The sequence below is a fragment of the Petaurus breviceps genome, unplaced genomic scaffold (assembly GCF_028583685.1).
Source record: "Petaurus breviceps papuanus isolate PSGF00001 unplaced genomic scaffold, PetGlider_PUasm1.0 90822, whole genome shotgun sequence".
Lineage (NCBI taxonomy): Eukaryota > Metazoa > Chordata > Mammalia > Diprotodontia > Petauridae > Petaurus > Petaurus breviceps.
In genome coordinates, this window is record NW_027187351.1 from 21184713 (window position 1) to 21197346 (window position 12634).

Genomic DNA, 12634 nt, shown 5'->3' on the forward strand with positions numbered 1-12634 from the left:
GATCAAAGGGCTTAAATATGATATTTGGGAGGTCAAAGGAACTGGGATTAAAACCAAGAGTCAACTACCCAGCAAAACATGAGTATCATGTTTCAGGGGAAAATATGGTCATTGAGTGGAATAGAGGACTTTCAAGCATTCTTGCTGTCAAAACCAGAGTTGAACAGAATATTTGACATTCAGATACAAGAAGCAAGAGAAGCATGAGAAGGTAAACAGAGAAAATAAACCATAAGGAACTTATCAAAGTTGAAATATTAACATTCCTACATGGAAAAACAACAATTGTAACTTATGAACCTTTTCTCAGTAGTTGAAGGGAATAGAAATATATATATATAATATATATATACACATATATATGCATATATATGTATATATATGTGTGTGTGTGTGTCTATATATGAGGGTATATGAATACATATGTGAACTTCTGTATATTTGTTTACAGGTATACATAGATAGAGGGCTCAGTACCAATTTAACAGGAAGTGATGATTCTTAAAAGGTGAAATTAAGAGGTGAGAGCGGAATATAATGAGAGGAGATGGGGAGAGACAGAATGGGGTAAACTATCTCATAGAGAAGAGGCAAGAGGAGAGACTCCCAGACCCTGTGCAGGACACACTTGGCTGGGTGAGAGAAGCCATTTAATTTCACCTAACAAGAGGAGAGAAGACCTCCGCCATGCCCCATGTATACCCAGCCCTGTCAGCTGAGCAAAAGAAGGAACTGTAGGACATTGCCGTTCGCATTGTTGCTCCAGGCAAGGGCATCTTGGCAGCTGATGAGTCAGTAGGCAGTATGTCCAAGTGACTAAACCAGATTGGTGTGGAGAATACAGAGGAGAACTGCAGGCAGTATCGTCAAGTCCTGTTCAGCACTGATGGAAGGATAAAGAAATGCATTGGGGGTGTCATCTTCTTCCATGAGACCCTCTGCCAGAAGGGTGATGACGGGGTGCCCTTCATCCGCATCATCCAGGACAAGGGCATTGTTGTGGGTATTAAGGTTGATAAAGGTGTGGTGGCTTTGTATGGAACTGATGGTGAAACCACCACACAAGGGCTAGACGGGCTCTCTGAACACTGTGCCCAGTACAAGAAGGATGGGGCTGGCTTTGCCAAATGGCGCTGTGTGCTGAAGATCAGTGATCATATGCCCTCTCCCCTGGCAATCCTGGAGAATGCCAACATGCTTGCCTGCTACACCAGCATCTGCCAGCAGAATGGCATTGTGCCCATTGTGGAGACCGAGATCCTGCCAGATGGAGACCATGATCTTAAACGATGCCAGTATGTCACTGAGAAAGTCCTGGCTGCTGTCTACAAGGCCCTGAGGGACCATCATGTGTACCTTGAAGGGACACTACTCAAGCCCAATATGGTGACCCCTGGTCATGCCTGCCCCTTCAAGTACACCCCTGAGGAGATTGCCATGGCAACTGTATGTGCCCTATGTCAAACTGTTCCTCCTGCTGTCCCAGGTGTGACATTCCTGTCTGGAGGTCAGAGTGAGGAGGAGGCCTCCATCAATCTGAACACCATATACTGCTGTCCTCTTCCCTGACCTTGGGCATTGACTTTCTCCTATGGGTGTGCCCTGCAATCCTCTGCTCTCAGTTCCTGGCATGGGCAGAGAGACAATGAGAGTGCTGCCACTGAAGAGTTCATCAAATGGACAGAGGTGAACAGTCTTGCTGCCCAGGGAAAGTATGAAGGAGGTGGAGAAGATGCAGGGGCAACTGGGCAATCTCTCTACATTGCTAATCATGCCTACTGAGGCTATGAACCCTGGCCACTCCTATTCCCAGCCCATGCCACCCATACTAAGCTTTACCTGTAGCCACTGCCATGAACCAAATAGCTATGCAGAACAGAGAGAATAACACTCTTGCCACCCTCTGCTCAAACACCCACAGCATTGCTCTCCTGTATTGTTATGCCTTGGGGATGGAGGAAATGGAGAGCCCCTGGGGGCTGGACAGGAGGATTTGGGTGAGGGGCTGCTAGATCTGAGCAGGATATCTGGGTTCCCACTCCCCCACACTGTCTTTGTGTGATATTCCCCTAGTTGCTACATCCATGATTCACTAGCTTCTTCCTGGATTCTCATCCACTCCCAGAGTTGTGGGCTTGGGCCCCAATTCATGCCACATCTTCCATGTGGCTGTGTTGTGCAGTGCCTCAAATAAATTTTAGTGAAGTCCGGAGGAAAAAAAAAGAAGAGGCAAAGGGAAATGTTTACACTGGAGGGAAAAATAGGAAGGCAAAAGGGAATGGATCAACGTTATTCCCATTGAATTTGGCTTGAGGAGGGAAGGAAATACACACTAAATAGGTATCTCACCCTATAGGAGAGTAGGGAGGAAGGGGATTAGAGGGGGGGGGTGATGGAAGGGAGGGCAAGCTGGGGGGAGGGAAGTTGGAAGCACCCACTTTTGAAAAGGGAAGGGATCAAAGTAGAGAACAGAACAAGATGGAGGTGGGATAAGAGGGAGGGAAATATATTCAGTCTTTTACAATATATCTATTATGTTATTGTTTTGCATTAGCCACACATGTACATCCTATACTGAATGGCTTGTCTTTCCAGTAACGGTGGGTGACAAGGGAGGAAGGGAATGAATCTGGAATTCAGTTTTAAAATCAAATATTCAAATATGTATGTACATATATATACTCTTATTAATACTATTTTACATTTAATTGGGAAATAAGATATACAGGCACTGGGGTGTAGCAGCAAGCACCCCAGCATCCCCAGGGTGGCTGCGCAACACAGGTTCTTGGATCTGCTTTGATAAAGGAAAGCAACTCAAAATGGGTTAACAAGCTTACTTTAATCAGTCAAACATGTATCCTTTACCTAGTTCAGGGGAAAAAGGTCAGCACCCCGAACTTCAGAATATACAGACAGATTTATCAAGACAGAAACAGATCAAGTAGAGAGATTTCCAAACCGTCCAACCATTACATCCATACCAAATCAACATCTGGGTTTCAAAGCCAGGGGGCTCTAGACAAAGGCTTCCCAGAGTTTCATCTGATCAAATCACAGAACACTCTCAAAGTGAGCCCCCAAAACAAAGCCTCACATCAGGGCTTATAGCCTTCTCCTGGCTCAGAGAATATAACAACCTTATTGACCCACTGGCCAATCAAGAAGTATCTACTGAAAAACAAGCCTCCCACCCCAGGCTCCAGGTGCACTTTAGCCTAGGTGCAAGGAAGATCTTAAAAATTTACATTCCCATTACATTAGGCCCCAAGATCTTTCATGCCCATAGCATAGTCAATTTATTTTTGAATTAGCACTAAACATCTCTTAGGTCACATTTGCAAGATACAGAACTAAATTTACCAAAGTGGCCACTGGGCCTTAAACAAACACAAAGTACATTGCATTATCACCTCAATTCAAAACAAGAATCCAAATAAAGTTCTCTTGGGCAGAGCGGGATGTCCTTCCCCTCACATAGCTCCAACCCCTGCTTCCAAGCACAGAGATGGGGCTGGGCAACAAAACCAACAAGGTGGGGTCCTTGGGGGTCCAAGGAACTTCATCCCACCCACCATAGTCACAACCAAGATAGAAACAGATTAAGTAGAGAGAAAAACAAGGAGAAAATTTGTAACTCAAAATCTAGCAGAAATGAATGATGTAAATCAGAAGTTAATAAAGCATTTGAAAAAAAATTGGGCAGAACTGCAAAAGAAAAAAAGAATGGGATTGACGCATTCCCTTTTGGCTTTCTGTTCTTGCCCTCCATTGTAACAGTTATCCCTTGCCTCTTCCATATGATATAATTTTCCCCATTTGGTCTCTCCCCATCTCCTGGCATTATATTCTTCTCTCACCTCTTAATTTCACTTTTTAAGTATCATCCCTTCCTATTCAACTGGCCCTGTACTCTCCATCTAAGTATACCTGTACACATATATACATATACTTACATATGCATTCATATGCCCATATACCCTCCAATATAGAAATATGTGCGTGTGTGTATACACATATATTTCTATTTCCTTTAAGTATTTCATACTGAGAAACTTTTATAAGTTACAATTATTGTTTTTCCATGTATGAATGTAAGTAGTTCAACTTTGATAAGTTCCTTATGAATTCTTTTCCCTGTTTACCTTTTAGTGCTTCTCTTGCTTCTTGTAATTGAATGTCAAATTTTCTATTCAACTCTGGTTTTCTCATCAGGAATGCTTGAAAGTCTTTATTCCATTGAATAATCATATTTGCCCCTGAAACATGATACTAAATTTTGCTGGGCAAATGATTCTTGGTTTTAGTGGCAGCTCTTTCACCTCCAGAATATCATATTCCAAGCCCTTTGATCCCTCAGGGTAGAAGCAGCCAGATCCCGTGTTATCCTGATTGTGTTTCCACAGTATTCAATCATTTCTTCCTGGTTGCTTTTAATATGTTCTCCTTGATCTGGGAACTCCTGAATCTTGGTATAATATTCCTAGGAATAGGGGGAGGGAGGGATCTTTTTTCAGGAGGTTATAGGTGAATTCTTTCAACCTCTATTTTTCCCTCCTGTTCTAAAATATCAGGGCAATTTTCCTTGAGAATTTCTTGAATGATGATTTTTAGGTTCTTTTTTTGATCATGGATTTCAGGTAGTCCAATAATTTTTAAATTATCTCTCCTGGATCTGTTTTCCAGGTCAGTGGATTTTCCCATGAGATATTTCACATTGCCTTCTATTTTGTTCCTTTGTTTGGATCTATATAATAGTATCTTGATATCTCATAAATTCACTAGCTTCCATTTCCTCCAAATTAATTCAGAAGGAATGATTCTCTTCAGTGAGTTTTTGAGATTCTTTTTTCCATCTGGCATATTTGGCTTTTTAAGGCATTCTTCTCTTCACTGGCTTTTGGAGTCTCTTTTGCTATTTGAGTTAGTCTATTTTTAAGGTGTTATTTTCTTCAGTCAGATTGTTGACTCTCATTTTTATAATGTTCTCACCTCATTCTCATTTCTCTTCCCAATTTTTCCCACACTTCTCTTAATTTGGTTTTCAATATCCTTCTTAAGCTCCTCTATGGCTTCTAAGTACCTCATTCTTTTCTTGGAATCTTCTGGTACAGGAGGTCTGACTTTGCTGTCTTCCTCCTGTTCCATGCTTTGATCATTTTTGTCCCCCAAAAAGGAGTCCACATTCAGATTACTGTGCTTGCCTTGCTTTCCTCATTTGCTCATGTTGCCACTCAATTACTTTACTTCTGAGCTTTTTGCAACAGTAAAACTCTGCTACCAGAGGGGGGGGCTTTGTCCCAATTCCTGGGGTCTTCTCAGGTGCTGGAGCTAGTAGTTGGGTGCCTTCTCTGAAGCCTCCCCATGCTCTGGAAATCTTATCATGCACCCCAGGACCTCCACCCTCCATGGCAATCCAGACCCAAGCAGGTTAAAGCAAGAGGGATTTCCCCTCAGACTGGTAGCTTGGTCCCCCTGCCATCTGCAGGCCAGGAGCTCTGAAGTAGCCATGTGGTGGTGGTTGCAAGACATCAGAGCCTCAGCCTCTCCTTACCCTGGGGGCAGAGGCTCACCATACTTCCTAATTCTCAGGTGCCAAAGTCCACACTGCATTTACCTCTCACTTTATCCTTGGCATCTATGGGTTGATAATTTTGTGAACTGCCACAGGTGCTAGTGATCTGAAGTCCCTCCAGCCAGAGACTGATTGTGGCCTCCCTGAGGCTAAAACCTTTGGCTCACATGGGGCTGGGCTTGGCTCCCAGAGTGTTACACTGGCCCCTTCATTCTGGCCTGTTGGACTGTCTTCAGTGGGGGATTAGCTTCTCTCTGTCATTTTGTGTGTTCTGTAGCCAGATCCATAAAGTCTCAGCCCTGCAGTGATAGGCCTGGCAATGCCCCTGGTAGTTGGTGGGTCAACTTGCTGCCACATTGATCAGGCAACATCAGGGCCTCTCCCTGTCTTGGCATCTGGGCATCTGTGCCCATCCCAATCATCTTCTGGTCCTCTGTGCCAGCCCCTGTCTTCTTCTGGGCATCTGCTGATTTAAATAGTTTTCATATAATACTTTAGCTTCTGAAAAGTCTACTGAAAATTTTCTACTCATATCCCTTCATCATTTATCAATTGGGGAATTAATTATTTTTTAAATATAAATTTGGCATAGTTACACAATTGAGAAATTAGAACTTTATCAGAAAAAATGGCTATTTTCCCCAATTTTCTGCTTTGTTTTTCATTTTGATTTCATTAACTTTGAACAAAAGATTTTAACCAAAAATATCCATTTTACCTCCCATGAACTTGTATATTTCTGGTCAGAAACTCTTATCAATACATCAAATCAATAATTTTTGTATGCTCCCCTGATGTACTTATATATATAAGTCATGTACATATATATATATATATATATATATATATATGTGCCCAGTTTGACCTTATCTTGATAAATGGTGTGGGATGTAGGTCTGCCTAGATTCTGTCCATATGGCTTTCCATTTTGCCTGCCATTTTTTTTGTTAAATAATGAGTTATTGTCCCCAAAGCTTGGAACTCTGAGTTTATTAAAAATTAGATTAGTGTCATAAATTACTACTGTATGTATTGTACTTAATTTATCTGTGAACATGTGTGTATATGTTTGTATATATTTACACATACAAATAAACATGTACATACATAAACATATATACATGTATGCATATGTATGATTATGCTTACATATATGTATGCATTCATTTATGTTTATATATGTATTGTGTGTATGTGTGTGCATGCATATATATACCCATACATATGTTTGTCTATAGATAGATATCTATATATAATTTGTCTATATCTATGTATAGATCTGTACATATATGCATACACACATATATTTTCCTTTTCCTTTTTAAAGGGACAAAGAGCTATGGATGTGAAAAATTACATATCCCATGACACATGGTTGCTATTTTGCATGCATTTCTTATATGTTATGCTTTTGTTGCTTTTCTCTCTTTTTTTTTTTTGTTTTGTATTGTAGCTTGCTGGGTAGGAGAGACTAAGAAATATTTTCAAGAATGCAAATGTTTTTAAATTAAGCTTAATAAAATAAGGTTTTTAATAACTGTATCCTTAATCAATATGAAAATGAAGACATTCTTGTGATTATCTATCATCTATGAGAGTTTAATGGGATATACACTTCAATAGATATGATTCCATTTGTTATGAGCTGCCATTTTCTTTTAGATGTCAATGACAGAGATAAAGGAAAAATAATATGCACTCATTTTCTGCTTTGAAACTGGACTGACTCATTCAAATTATAATAATTTTCAATCTCATAGCAGAATCATAATAATGTTTGTAAGGAAAGCATTGTGGAACCTTTTGTAAACTCTCAACAATATGATCATAGTTGCAGAAAGAAAATGGAATAACTCAACTGTGAATTTGTGGGCAGTGGCAACTTGACAGGCTTTGCTCCCCTAAGTCATTCAGATTATAGCCTGCCTCCTCCTCATCTTCTCCTACAGGCCTCAATAATTATATTTCTTACATATATTGTTCTTGGCAAATGTGAGGAGAAGAAGGGGAGGAAAAAGAATGGAACATGATTGAATCTTCAGTCTTTCAAGCTCATACTTGATTGCCATGGAAACACTAGGAAATCTTGGGCATTTTATGCTTTAAATTAAATCTTGTTTTTGCTTATTCTTTTAAAGAAAAATATACATTTTCAACATTTTTAATGAAGACATTCCCCTGGGGATATTCCAAATTGTGAAGTAAATTTAAAAGGGTTCTAATTTTTTTCCTCTTTTTTCTTTCTGAATTTAGTAAGTATTGGACATGCTGGTGGACTGTGAAATTGAAGATCTGATTTTTTGTATGTGAATTTCCCAGGAACTAACTGCATGACTTTGAAACTGATGTCAATCAGGCTTTCTAAGCAGTTATTTCCTTTGCAATCCAAAGAGGTTGAAATGATACAGAAATCACAGAATCTCTGAGCTACAACGGATTCAGGGAGATTACTTAATCCTATACCTTTTAATGTTTGTCCCTCCAGCATGCCCAATAAGTGACCATCTAGCCTTCATATAAATATCTCTATTAAGACAATCTAATGCACTTAAAGATTGCTAACTATTCTTTTCATTACAGAATCATGAAATCTTAGTGTAAAGAGAAAATCCAATGGCCATTAATGAGCCATGCTATCATAGAAAGGATATTGGATTAGGAATCAAACATTAATGTTTAAGAGTTATGTGACCTAAAGAAAAGATATTAAGTTATTAAAACCCATGGCCTCATACAAAATTAAGGGGATAATGATAAGGTGGGTTGAAAGAAACTAAGTGATTTCCAGTGTTTCTTCTAGCTCTAGATCCCCTGATCGCTAATATTCCTTTTAATTCTAGAATTCTTTGCTTTAATTAATCTCAGTGAATTTTTTTTTCTCTTTTCAAATACATCACCTTCGATTAAAAGTTTAAGAGGGTAAAGGAACTTGAAATTTTGCTAAGAAAGTGATTAAAATACCCATACCATTTGATTGAGAGTTCAAACTGCTGAGTACATATAATCCAAATGTGTCAGTTACTTCACAGAAGCCCCATATACAATACAAATTTTATTTCAGAACTTTTTGTAACATCAAATACCTAGAAATAAAGTAGATGTTCATTTATTGAGGAATGGGTAAACATGTTGCAATATGATAACACAATGAAAGAGTAAACAAAGATAAGTATGGAGAGATTTATGAGGTGACACTAAGTGGAGTAAGTAGAATGAAGAAAATGAGATTCATAGTGATAAAAGTGAAAATGGTGAGAGCAATAGCAAAGCAAATGAAAATAAATGTTATAAAATTCTGAAAACTGAAGTTTTCCTAAAAGAATTCATATGTGAGTATACTTCCTTTTTGCCCCTCCCCACACCATGGAGGAGTATTATAGGCGCAAAACTTTAAATATAATGCTATCTTATATTATTATATTCAGTTTTTTCTGAACTATTCTCTTATCCCACAAAGCCTTTGTTTTTTGTTTCTGTTTCTGTTTTCTTTTTTTTTTCTTCCTTATAAGATATAATACTCTGGGAGAGTATTTCAGGGGAAGGAATACATTGGAAAATGTTAAGTGTTGAAAATCAAAAAATAAATTTATTCTCATATGTAAAATATTACAAAAGATTAAAAATGTTAGTGAGTAAAAAATTTCAAATTCTATTCCTGGCAATATTATCTGTTGAAGAAAGCAAAACGATGATTAATTTGCAATAATCCTTTGTCATATAACTTGAGCTGGTTATAGCTGTACTCCCATTTTGGGGAATGTGGGTTCCTATATATTCCTACATTAAACTAATTTATATGCAGAGGGAGAATTGAACATGTATTGTGTTCCTGTGCCTGAATATTCCTGCTGAGTACATGGGATACATAGCTGAGTGTCATAAAGTCAACACCGTTTAAATAGGTACTGTGCTTATTTGAAAAAAAAAAGAAAAAGAAAGTTCTCATTCATTTTAATTATTCAATCTGAGAATAAGCATGTTTCCACATAGCTCTTTCTTGCCTTATGAAAAAGTTTTATGAATTCCTAGGGTTAAAAAAATTAATTTTTTGATAGCCAAATATTTGAGGGCTTCTCTAAATTGATGGTTGACATAAAAAAAAGCTTTTTTTACATCCAGAATGATATGAACTAATATATATTTCACCTGCTGGCAAAGTTTTTAAAAGAATAAGAATAGGAGGCTGAGCCAAGATGGCAGAGTAAAATCAGGAACCTGTTTAAGCTCCCACACCAAATACCTCCAATACATGTAAATATGATTCTAAACAAATTTTAGAGCTACAGAACCGACAAAGTGACAGAGAGAAATAAATCTTCCAAAGAAAGCAGCCTGGTAGGCCAGCAGGAAGGGGCTATCATACTAGGCTGGGAGCCAAGTGCAGTCCTTCATGAGCCATGTTGGCCAAGACCCTGAAGGATCTGACCAGTGGCACAGATCAGCCAGAGCAGATTTCAGGAGAGTGAATCACTAGCAGCTGTGGCAGTTTCCAGACTTCTCAACACATAAAACACCAAAAAGAAAAGAAATGGTCAGTTGGGAACTCTGTTGGAACCAGAAGATGGAAGAACCCATTCCAGATTCCACCCCTTAGGGTGACAGATGTGTAGCGATGTGACAGTGTGGCATGGCAGCTGCAGCTGCTGTCACTTGGCTGTCTCTGGAGATCTTAGTCTGCAAATTGTAGGGAGACTAAGAGAGTATTCAGAGGTTGATCACTCTTGCTTTGACCTTCTTGGATCTGTGTCACAGGCTTGGGTGGTTGTCCTGGGGTGAGGAACTCCAGTGCCAGAGCTCATAGTACCTGTAGAGAGGGTGTCCTCCTCATAGCTCTGAAAATTGTGAAAACCCCAGCAATTTGGGACACAGATCACTCCACTCTGGAAGCAGAGTTCTACCTTGGTAAAAAGCTCAAAAGACAAGTAATTGGCTGGCAAGATGAGCAAGCAGACCAGGCAGGAGAGGATCATAGTATTCTTTTTTGGGGAAAAAAAAAAAACTTATCAAAACCTGGAACCAGAAGAAGAGAACAAAGTAAAAAGTCCTGCCTCAAAAGTTTCCAAGAAAAATATGAATTGGTGGGGCAGCTAGGTGGCACAGTGAGTAAAGCGCTGGCCCCAGAGTCAGGAGGACCTGAGTTCGGTTCCAGCCTTATACACTTAACACCCATACAAAAAAATCTAGCCGTGTGACCTTGGGCAAGTTACTCAACCCCAATTGCCCTCCAAAAGGCAAAAAAAAAATGAATTGGTTATAGGCCATGGAGGAGCTCATGAAGGATTTTGAAAATCAAGTAAGAGAAATGAAGGAAAAAAATTAGGAAGAGAAATGAGAATGATGCAAAAGAATCATTAAAATTGAGTCTACACCGACTGAAGAAAATAACACCTTAAAAACAGACTGACTTAAATGACAAAAGAGGCGCAAAAAAGCCAATGAGGAGAAGAATGACTTAAAAAGTCAAATTCATCAGATGGGAAAAGAATTTCCAAAACTCACTAATTTGAAAATTAGATTGGAGCAAATTGAAGCAAATGATTTATGAGAAATCAGGATATTATAAAACATATCCAAACAAAGGAAAAAATAGAAGGCAATGTGAAGTATCTCATTAAAAACAACGATGTGGAAAAAAGATCCAAGAGAGAAAATTTAAAAAAGAAATGGACTACCTGAAACCCAGGATCAAAAAGAACCTACAAATCATCCTCCAAGAAATTCTCCAAAGGATAGGGCAGACAGTTTTCAGAGGAAGAAATTAAATACATTTATAAGCATATGAAAAAAATGCTCTATCACTATTGATTAGAAAAATGCAAATAAAAAAATAACTCTGAGGTACCACTTCTCACCAGTCAGAATAGTTAAGATGACAAAATAGGAAAATGATCAATCTTTGAGAGGATATGGAAAAATTGCAACACTAATGCATTGCTGGTAGAGTTGTGAAGTGATCCAAACATTCTGGAGAGCAATTTGGAACTATGCACAAAGGGGTACAGATAAGTGCATACCATTTGGCCCAGCAATACCACCTTGGGGGCTGTATAACAAAGAAATCACAGAAATGGGAAAAAGACCCATATGCGCAAGAATATTTATAGCAGCTCTTTTTGTGGTGGCAAAGAATTAGAAGCCAAGGGAATGACCATCAATTGGGGAATGGCTAAACAATTTGTGATATATGAATGAAATGGTATATTACTGTGCTATAGGAAATTAGGAGCAAACAGACTTCGTAAAAACTTGGAGAGACTAATATAAACTGGTGCTGAGTGAGTAGAGCAGAAGAAGGAGCAATTTGTACACAATTACAGACACATCATAGGTGTGACGACTACCTTTGATAAACTGGAATCCTTTCAGCAATACAAGGTTAGAAAACAACTACAAAAGACTCATGATGGAAAGGGATATCCACAACCAGAGAAAGAACTACAGAATCTAGAGTTTGAAAGAAACTACTTTCTCCGTCTCGTTTGTATATTGTTTTGGTTTTGTTTTCTTTTATCCCTTCTTTTTCATTGTTTAGCCTGTGGTTGTAATCTTTTACAACGTGACTAACATCCAACGTTAGATTTTTCTCTGTCTTTCCCTACCCACACCCCAAGACAGCAAGCATACTGAATACCCATTCGCCAATCTGTTCTTTCTTATATCCTCCCCCACACCCTAACTGTCTAGGAGGACAAGATGGATTTCTAGAACTATATGTGATTGCATGCCACTATGGGGATAGGTAGGGGGAGAAGAGTGAGTGGCAGTAAATTTGAAACTTAAAACACTGTGTAAATGAATGTTGTAAATAAAAAGGCATCGATTTAAAAAAATTAAAGAAATTCTGAAGAAAATTTGCCCTGATGTACTATATCCAGTGGGCAAAAAAGGAACTGAAAGAATTCACTGATCACCTCTTGAAAAAGATGCCCCCCCAAAATCCTAGGATTATCATAGCCAAATTCCAGATTTCCAGTTCAAGGAGAAAAATTTTTTTTCTTCTGTTACTATATATTTTTTCAAATGATTTATTAACTTCTGATTTACATCATTCATTTCCAC

At 38.6% G+C, this 12634-nt stretch overlaps 1 pseudogene; it reads left to right on the forward strand.

The window, feature by feature from the left end:
• Window positions 1-606: 606 nt before the first annotated feature.
• LOC138148176 (fructose-bisphosphate aldolase C-like) lies at window positions 607-1878 on the forward strand (annotated as a pseudogene).
• Window positions 1879-12634: the final 10756 nt, after the last annotated feature.